At 42.7% G+C, this 10,175-nt stretch overlaps 1 protein-coding gene across 1 annotated transcript in view; it reads right to left on the reverse strand.

The window, feature by feature from the left end:
• Anxa4 (annexin A4) overlaps positions 1-9,857 on the reverse strand; it is a 145,123-nt gene extending 135,266 nt beyond the window's left edge. The window contains exon 1 of the mRNA XM_045153117.1: positions 9,782-9,857. The gene's annotated coding sequence lies outside the window, so the exon portion shown is untranslated. The remainder of the gene's footprint in view (positions 1-9,781) is intronic.
• Between the last annotated feature and the right edge of the window lie 318 nt (positions 9,858-10,175).

Genomic DNA, 10,175 nt, shown 5'->3' on the forward strand with positions numbered 1-10,175 from the left:
TTGCAGGCAAGCACCTTAACTGGTAATTCATCTCTCCAATCCCATATATATATATATCCTCATCATACTGAAGGGAGACAGAAATTGGCTAGGCAGTCAAGGTAACAGAACACCCAAAATGAATTTTTTTTTTCCTTGACTAAAAGCAGGAAACGCCACTAAGCTTATAGAAACCTGGATATTACACCCTCTAGGAACGATTTCTAGATTAAGTTTGCACCCTTCCTAGAAGGAGGAAACTCTGATCCTCACCTAAGATTACTGACAAAGCTATAAAATCTGGTGTTTCCATAGTAACCTGTAAACCTGGTTTCTCTCATGTAGCCACTGCCCATACAAAACACAGATCTGAGTCTCTAGGTGGGCTTCTCAAACCCCCTCTTGCCTCTCTGGGCTCCTCTTTGCTTCTTTCTCCTATGCTCTAGGCTTAAGCCCCCTTCTTCCTAAAGTTTTAAGCTATAATAAAATTTTTCTGAACCTTGTCCTCTGTTCCGTGGATTTCATTCTTCAAATTCATAGGACAAGGATCTGGGAACACCCTAAATTATTGGTTCATGGGAGTACAAGGAACCAAAAATTCATGTATCAATACTTTAGATTTTTGTCTTTTGTTGTTATTTGAGCAATTTAGCACTGCCTATAAACTGGAGAGATTTAGAATTCTAGTTGGATGAAGTTTTTATTCTAGGGGCTAGGAAAAATAGCTAGGTAGTTAAAAGTATTGGTGCATAAGCCTGATAACTCTAACCACTTAAGATCTATTCATTTCATGGTATTAATAAATAAAACCAGATAATGACACAAAAACAAAAGAAAATTATAGACCTATCTCCTTGATAAACATAACATAAAAATTGTCAATAAGGCCACATATGGTGGCCCATGCCTTTAATCCTAACACTCAAGAGGCAGAGGTAGGAGGAGCACTGTTACTGGTCAACCTGGGACTACTACAGATTTGAGTTTTAGGTCACCTTGGGCTAAAGTGAAACCCTGCCTCAAAACAAAACAAAACAAAATCCCAATTAAATATTTGCATTTCAAATTCAAGAACACATAAGAGGTTTGGAGAGATGGTTTAGCAGTTAAAGCATGCCAGCCCAGTACCCACATAAAGTCAGGTGGTGCATATGTCTGGAGTTTGTAGTGCTAGGAGGTTCTGGCACACCCATACTATCTCTCTCAAATAAATTTTAAAAAAATTAAGAAAGAACACATAAGGTGGTGTGTTTGGGGTCTGTGTGCTCCAGAAAGCAGTGAGAACCAAGGACAAGCAACATCTATCAATAAGACATGGATAGCTGACTCCCTGTCAGCAGATGAACCTCCCTTCACACAGCAGCCAGGGTCCAGGTGAAACCACAGAGGAACTGGTGAGGTGAGCAAGAGTGCTGCTTCCATGGTGAGCCTGACAACCTGAGCCAGGGGGATGGAGATAGACAGTGAGGAAGCGCACCAAAGCAGAAATCCAGAAGCTGCTGAGAGCTCAACACCAAAGTAGAATTAAGCACACCCATCATGGTTCTGGGGAATTTTGTAGAATAGGGAGCGGAAAGAATGTTAAGAGCCACAGGGCAGGAGGGAGGGAATATCCAGAGGCATTGCCCTCCCCCCAGTAATGACTGACTGCTGCTCTTGTATCTCATAACCCACAATTCCATGGTGAATACCAGCAATTCCACTAAGAGAAGCCTCAATGGAGTAGGAGCAGGTAGGGCAGAAATTATGGTACCAACTCTTGATGTATCCATACAAAGTCTCCACTTAATAATAATAGTAATAAAAAGAACACATAATAAAGATAATTTGCCATGACCAAGTTAGCTTTATCCTAGAGCTTCAGGAATGGCTCAAAATACGTAGATCAGTAAATGTAATTCATCACATAAATGGACTCAAGGACAGATATCACATGATCATCTCAATTGATGCAGAAAAAGCCTTTGACAAAAATTGAACATCCTTCCATGATTAAAAACCCTGGAGAGATTAGAGGTGGAGGGAACATATCACAATACAATAAAGGCTACATATGACAAGCATATACAAAATCATGCTAAATGGAGAAAAACTCAGATCTGGAACAAGGCAAGAGTGACCACTCTCTCTATTCCTATTCAATATAGTGTTTGAAGTCTTAGAACAAAAAGACAAGAGGACATAAAAAAGACATAAATAGGAAAAGAAGTCAAGGTGCCCTTGTTTCCAGATGGTATAGCTCTATACATAAAAGACTCTGAAGTCTTCATGAGAAAATTCCTAACGCTGATAAGCACTTTCAGCAAAGTGGCAGAATACAAAATCAACACATAAAAACCAGTAGCCTTCCTATGTACCAATGATAAACATACTGAGAAAGAAATCAGGGAAACAATCCCATTCACATTAGGCTCAAGAAAAATAAAATGCTTTTGAATAAACCAAATCAAGGAAACACCTGAACACTGAAAGGGTATTTTTATACATCCACTATATGTATTCGTTGCTGAAGATTAAACCTAGAGCTTCACAGTAATAGGCAAATGCTCTATCACTAGGCTATATCCTCTGCCACCATTTTAAAACAATGTAAACTTGCTATCTACTTTTGTTTGTCCCAGTTTTTCTTGCCACAATTATAATCACTGTCTATATAACAATTCCTACTCTTTCCATTGAGCTTTTAATATTCGTACAATCACCATATTTATCACTTTAGTTTGCAGAATCTGCACTATTCCATCACACCAACTTTCATGTAGCTTAGGCTGGACTTGAACTCACTGTATAGCCACTGCTGATCTTCCTGCCTTCACTTCCCAAGAGTTGCTATTACAAGTGTGTGGTGCCACATCCAGCTTTTGATTTTTTTTAGTTAGCATACAAAAAAATGGATTTCATTATGACATTTTCATACATATATATCATTGTACCCTTTCCCTCTTTTGATCTATTTTTTGTGAGCATTTCATTATTTTCCAAATATTTAAGAATATGTGAAACTCCACCACTCACAAGCAGCTGGCTTCCTTGCTCAATTAATTAACTGCTTTATAATTTAACATTTAGATCTAAGATTGAACCTTGTTATTTTTAAAATATTTTATTTATTTATTTATTTGAAAGAGAGCGAGGGAGGCAGATACACACACACACATACATATATATACATACATATATATATATGTATATATATATATACATATACACACATACATATGGAGATTATATATATATATATGGAGAGAAAGAGAGAGAGAAAGGGTACACCAGGGCTCCCAGCCACTGTAAACAAACTCCAAACACATGTGCCACCTTGGGCATCTGGCTTTACGTGGTGACTGGGGAATTGAACCTGGCTCCTTGACTTGGCTGGCAAGTGCCTTAATCACTAAGCTATCACTCCAGCTGTGAACCTTATTATTGACTCATCTTTTACATTTTTTTAAATTTAAAAAATTTCTTTTTCTACTTATATTCTTCTTTTTAAGTTCTCAATTTGTATTTTTTTTGCTCTTATTTGGGATTCCAGTGCTTTACTACGTATATATTATAAAATTTAATATTTTATAACTAAAACTAATTCTGATGGCAAGGCTCTTCTTAATTGGATATATGACCCATATAAATGGGCCTGCCATGTGTGTAATCTCTGTCTTGCCTAGTCATTCCCCTTCCAGGCTGGCAGGGAAGGGTGGGGGAATTTCTTCTTATGTGCCTGGGTATTTCCCTGCTTGTTTTCTACATGTATATTGCCTTGGATTTCCCTATGTCTCCTTTCTCCCCTCTCCCCTGAATACTAATTCTCCCTAAAATAAACCTCAAAAACCTTTTCAGAGTCCATTGTTTTTAATTCTTTGCTAAATAAGATAAAAAACTAAAAGTTGGGGTTCACAGGCCAAGGTATTCCTCCATGGACCCCCAAAATCCTTCATTACCTCTATGGGGCAAGGAGTCCCTTCATGCAGAGGAACATATATATCTACAGTGAGGGGGTGGATACAGGTTGGGATGTTCCTACTCTATGATGTCACATTACTCATGCTCTGTGTGACATTTAGGCCTGAAGGGTTAGGTGAGAGGCTGGGGTAGAACCTAGAAGGTTTTCACACAATAACCTGCAGTCTGGACTTTAGCTGTGCCATTTATTTTCTACCTTATGAAAAGGTAGCTGTGGGGAAAGCCCCACAAATCCTGTTTCTAAAGGAGTTAATCTGTAGGTGAATGTATTCATCCAGATAACATTCAATGCAGTTCTATGGCAAGCAGTCTCCACCAAAAACATTATGGCAACTTATAACCTCAAGCAACTTGAAACTGTGCAAAATACTCTTCAAACTGGACATGGTAGGTCACATCTATAATTCCAAACTTTGAAGGCTGAGGTAGGTATACTGCTATAAACTCTATGCCAGCTTGTGCTACAGAGTAAAACTCTGTCTCAAAATCAACGAATAGGGCTTGACAGCTTGCTCCATAGTTAAAGACACTTGCTTGCAAAGCCTGAGAGCCTGGGTTCAGTTCCCTAGTACTCATGTAAAGTGAAATGCACAAAGTAGTGCATATATCTGGAGTTTGTTTGCAGTGACAAAAAGCCTGGGTGTGCCCATATTCTTTTTTTCTCTCTCTCTTCCCTTGCAAATAAATAATAAAAAATATTTTTTAAAACCAACAAAATAAAGCCAGGCATGGTGGCTCATGCATTTAATCCCAGCACTCAGGAGGCAGAGGTAGAAGGATTGCTGTGAGTTCGAGAACACCCTGAGACTCCATAGTGAATTCCAAGTCAGCCCGGACTAGAGTGAAACCCTACTTCGAAAAACAAAAAAACAAAAACACAAAACAAAACAAAACAAAAAAAAAATGCTGGGTATGGTGGCACACACCTTTAATCCCAGCACTTGGGAGGCAGAGGTAGGAAGATCACTGGTGAGTTCAAGGCCACCCTGATACTATGTAGTGAATGGGCTAGAGTGAGACCCTACCTCGAAAAGAAAAAAAAAAAAGTAATTAAACAACAATGAAACAAAATATCAGGAAAGCACCATTCAAGGTTGGTGCTTAAGATTCCCAAAGCAAAATCTCAGCGCAACTCAACCATTCAAACACAACCAAACACTAACAAATTACTCCCTGTAAAACCATGTTAAAGAAGACAGGCAGTCACGGATAATAAAAGGACCAGAATGAGACCATGGAGTCAAACAGCACAAAAGAACCCCATGCTATGCCTTCTTCTTGACACTCCTAAGTGTCACCTCCTCAGGTCCCGGATATTCCCAGGCACTGAATGAAAACAGAGGAACCAATTAGAGTGGTGGGGTAACTAAAAATATCAAAAAAGGATGAGCTGCCAGGCGTGGTGGCACACGCCTTTAATCCCAGCACTTGGGAGGCAGACGTAGGAGGACTGCCATGAGTTTAAGGCCTGAGACCACATAGTGAATTCCAGGTTAGCCTGGGCCAGAGTGAGACCCTACCTCAAAAAAATGAAAACAAAAACAAACAAACAACAACAAAAGGATGAACTAACTAGATGGAAGGGAGGGTCTTGGATCTTTATAAAAACCCTATGAAGCCCATGTGATGGGACTCCCAGCTCTGGAACCCTCCCATTCTGATGGGAGCTTTCTGCTTTGTTTGAATAAACTCTGTTTGCTTTACTATATCTGCTGTCCTCCAATTATTGGACTGAAAAAGAACACTGTGACTCCTAGACCAGGTTTTCTCCAACAGGTCCTAGAAATCCCATTTCTTTTATTTTTAAGGTGTAAAGAGATTTTATTAGATTACAAAAAGGAAAGACGAGAGTGTATAAAGCAGCCCTGCCCTTGAGAAGGCAAGAGCACAGTAAAGCTTCCAGGAGAGAGCTCCTACCCATGAAAAGGCAGGAAGGGATAAAGGCCCAGAAATCCTGTTTCTAAGGGAGTTAACCTGTATGTGAAAGTACTCAACCATCTCTGTTTCACTTATATTAAACAACAAAAAACCACTAATTAGGGGATGGTGAGATGGTTCAGTATGTAAGAGCACTTGCTGTACAAGCATGAGGACCTATGTGCAATACCCAGCACTCATGTAAAAAGCCAGGCACGGCCATGCAAGCCTGCAGCCCCCTGTATGAGGATCACTTTGGTTAGACGGGTTAGCTCCAGGTTCAGTGAGAGACTGTCTCAATGAGATAAAGTAGAGGACACCAGATATCCTTTGGCTTCCACACAGCCTCACACCTGCACACACATACACACATCAGTACATACTGTGCATACTATACACACACAACAAAGAAACCGAGAGAGAGAAAACCTTTAGTTGGAGCTAAACTGCTGAACAATATAAGACCGAGTTAGTTTGGAGTGGGGAGGTGGAGTGGAGTGAGGAATCACAAAGTAGATGTATTCGGTATATCAAAGAATGCTATTCTTGAGAATGGAAAGGTTTTGAGATTTTCCTTATTAGACAGAGTTTTAGTCTTTACTGCATTACCTAGACAAAGCAATGACAGACCAAAGTCCCAGTGGAAGGTCGCATGTTTTGTCAATGTTTTATTCAGTTTAAAGAGTATGCACATATTCATAAAAATGTTTTCAAAGCACAGCTTCTCAAAGTGTGGTCCAAAGAACACCAACATCACAATCATCCTGGGAACCCCTTTAAATAGGTAGGTTCCAGCATCCCAATCTGTCACAATACATCAGAATTTTGGGTAGTGACCTACCAGGGTATGCTGTCACACATTTGAAATCCCAGCACTCAGAGGGTGAGAAAGGAGAATCACAAATTTGAGGTTAGCCTAGGTTATATAGTAACAACAACAAAAGAAATTCCTGTTGAGGAATGAGGCAAGAAACTGAATACTATGTCATGCAGGCTTCTTAAGGGATTTTGATAATAACCTGATGTGACTAAGGCTTTAGAAATCTTTACAGCTCTATCAGTAAAGTACAGCAGAGCCTCTGCTTAGGCTGCCTCTCACCAACTCCAAGGCCACCCAGCAATGGGTTTCAAAAGCCACTCCCAGACGGCTTTTGAGAAGAAGGTGGAGATTGAAACACTACAGGAGCTATGCCGTTTCCTTGGCTAGGCAGACAAGTAGGAAAAGAAGAGCCCCTGGTATATTCTAATCCAAGATGGTAAAGAGGATGACCCCACTTCCTCCTCCTTAGCCTGGGAGAATTTTTCACACTGGTGGGTTTTCTGTGACCTGTGCAATACCGGATGCATTATGAACTAATCAGCAATGTTCACCTTCATTTACGCTAACCAATCATGAACTCTGGACTGGCAGGTTTACCCCATTTGATAAAAGTCCAACATCCCTGGTGGATTTTCCAGTTCCAGAATCACCTCCTCCCAGATAAGTCTATTTTGTTTGCTTTCTTTTCCTCTCACTTTAAATAAACTTTATTCTTTTTTTTTAAAAAAAAAAAGGAAGAAAATTCTTCAAATTCAACCAGAACACTTTTTAAAATTCCAATACAACTCTCCTCAATACCATAGGAGTGAATTTATTCCCTAGTCCATATGCCAAACCCCTCTAGAATTTACGGACTGCTAGCTTACACCTCCATATCTAATGCAGCTCTTCTTTTCTGATCAAAACAGCTCCATCTTTTTGGTGGGAGGGAAGGGGATGGGTTGGTTTGGCTCTTTTTTGTTTTTGTGTGGTGCTAGAGATCAAACCCAAGGCCTGGTGCATGTTAGGCAAAACATTCTACCACTGAGCTACATCCCAGCCCTGCTCCAGTTTTTTTCAACATTATTTCACATGGCACCCTGACCAGAAGAAAGTTGAATAGGAAAAGAAAAACACCTATGTAGATTTAGTTAATGTGGTACTAATATGATGTATCTATACAATTTGTTACTTAAAAAAAAAAAAGTTTTAGTTAATGGGCCAGGATACCACAAACCCAAGTTCCAGGTAACTATCAACTAACTCTGACATAGTGTGGTGGGACAGGGATGATAAGAGATGGCTGGCCTCACACCCCAGTTCACAAGTAGTCTAACCTTGACCAAGAACCAGGACTTCAAGATTTCGATACTTCTCTGTAAAATCAGGTTGATATCCCATCTCAGGTTGAAGTGAAGGTGAAATGAATGAGGCTAGGAGCAACGACCATTGCTCAGAGTCATTCCACTGGAGACATTATGGTGCCTATTGAACTACCTCAACACATAGCCCTAACTCATCAGAACCCCCAAGGGCTACATTTGGCAAAAATCACAGCCCCCAAATCCAAGCAATGCCTTTTTGATGTTTCCTGTTTTATTTTATTATTTTTTTTTTATTGGTTTTTCGAGGTAGCGTCTCACTCTGGTCCAGGCTGACCTGGAATTAACTTTGTCATCTCAGGGTGGCCTTGAACTCATGGCAATCCTCCTACCTCTGCCTCCCGAGTGCTGGGATCAAAGGCGATGTTTCCTGTTTTAGATTTAAAAGGTATATTACTTTTTTGGACTCTCCTCCAAAATTTATCTGTGAGTATTTTAATATGGCTCAAACATTTGAAGAAAGCTGACACCCAAGGAAAATCCCTCATTGACTTCAGATACTCTTTGGCACATGTGTCCCTCCTTCCCTCACTATACACACACTCACTCATTCACCTCGGTCTGCTTTGAAGACCAGGCTCAGCCTACAAGCATATAAGCAAGGCCAGGAGGAAAAAATGCTGGGCACAGAAAAATCAAGGGGTTCAAGAGTGGCTATGGAAGACAAGGAGATTCACTCTATTGAGTGCTAAGGACTGGTGGGGTCCAGTTTGAAGAGTATATTTTCAGAGAAAAATGGTCTTTAACCAAACACAAGGACTTCTAGGAGGAAATTCAGTTCACTCTAGTAGGTGTGTGTGTTCTGGTGTGTGACCGGAAGTCTGATTTGATCTGCCTTTGACAAAACAGGGACCAGGGAAGTCACTTATTCTTGGTGGCTGTAGATGCCATCTCTCCATCCCGTCCCAGTCCCTTTTCTTGCTTGCTTACTTTTCTCAGCCTTCCCATCCTATGAGAATTCACTGGCAGTTAAAGAGTTGGGCTTGATTACTCCTTACTTCACATATGAGAGGGAGTAGAGTGTTCAGAGTTGAAGTGGAACGGATCATTGGGAGGATGACACTCTACCCATCCTTTCACCACCAGCAGGAAAGCCCAGGTGCCAATTTTCTTGCAAAGTGCCGGTTACTCAGAGCCCATCTGAGGCTTGTTTCCACTTCGGGAGTACATCAAGCCAGCAGACATCCTCTTGGCTCTGAACCCCTCAGCTGGCCAGGGCCAGTAGGAAAGCATGAGATTGCTACTGGCAGACACTGGTCATGGAGATCTTATTAATATTCATATGTGTCAGGCATTGTGACAAGGCCACTCAGTACAGGAGGGGACACTAGGAGAAGGCAACTTTCTTAAAGAAGGAAAAAGTAAAACCAAGAGGTGTTGAACTGAGCTTCAAGGAGTATTAACACAATCCTTTCTGCTTAATGCCCAAACCCCAAGCATGGACTCGGTGAGTAACTGCTGTGGTGTGACTGCCATGGTGACTAGTGTAACTCGCTGTGCTCCCGCGAGCCGCGGTGCGCGCGCTCGCCTTCCCCTTGCGCGCCGCCCGCCGCTCCCCGGCGCCGAGTCCGCCCACGAGCCCGCGGCCCACGCGCGTCCCCCGGGCTTGGCCAGGAAGCCCCGCGATCTGTTCCCGGCTCCAGGTCCCTGAGCCCAAGACCCGGTGCTGGTGCCGCAGCCCAGCACCCCCGACTCGAGTTCAGAACTGCGGCCTGAGCTCAAGACCACCGCGGTGGCGCCTTACCTCCAGTGCGGAGACCAGCTGCAGGGCGGCGGCGGCCACACCCTCTTCCCCAGAACCCGCCCGCTGGAGGTGGAGACTGACCCGAGTTCCTGGTGGTTCCGGGGCGGCCGGATGCGAAGTCCCGGCGAGGCGGCTCGCCGCCCGTGTCGCGCCTGGCCGGCCTCTGCGCCCGGGGCGCCGCTCACGGCCCGCGGACGTGGGTCCCCTGCGGAGTCGCACAGCCTGCGGGGTCCACGGGGCACGGCCGGTGCGCCCCGGGGCCTGCTGTGCACTGGGCGCGGACCAGCAGCCTACGCCTCTCCGGAGCTGCCAAGGCAGCCTTTTCTCTCTTCCCCAACACTACCTAGTTTTCAGAAGTCTCCCAGGAGTTCCACATTTTCCTTAAGAAAGACAG

The sequence above is a fragment of the Jaculus jaculus genome, chromosome 6, assembly GCF_020740685.1.
Source record: "Jaculus jaculus isolate mJacJac1 chromosome 6, mJacJac1.mat.Y.cur, whole genome shotgun sequence".
Taxonomy (NCBI): Eukaryota; Metazoa; Chordata; class Mammalia; order Rodentia; family Dipodidae; genus Jaculus; species Jaculus jaculus.